Raw genomic sequence first — 220 nt, 5'->3', positions numbered from 1 at the left:
GGAAAATTAAATGGTACAAATTAGAGAAGGAAGGGGATAAGAAGAGAGAGTTTAAGAGGAGGGTTTTGGAGGATATTGATATAGGGATTGAAGATGTTCAAGAAAGATGGGCACGAAATGCAGCAGTAATAAGAAGGCATGGAAAGGAGCTGCTAGGAGAGACATCTGGTATCATATGGGAAGAAAAGGAGAGTTGGTGGTGGGATGAAGACATTGAGAA

This window comes from Macrobrachium nipponense, chromosome 25 (genome assembly GCF_015104395.2).
Source record: "Macrobrachium nipponense isolate FS-2020 chromosome 25, ASM1510439v2, whole genome shotgun sequence".
In the NCBI taxonomy this organism is placed as follows: Eukaryota; Metazoa; Arthropoda; class Malacostraca; order Decapoda; family Palaemonidae; genus Macrobrachium; species Macrobrachium nipponense.
Note: the sequence above shows the minus strand (reverse complement) of the source record.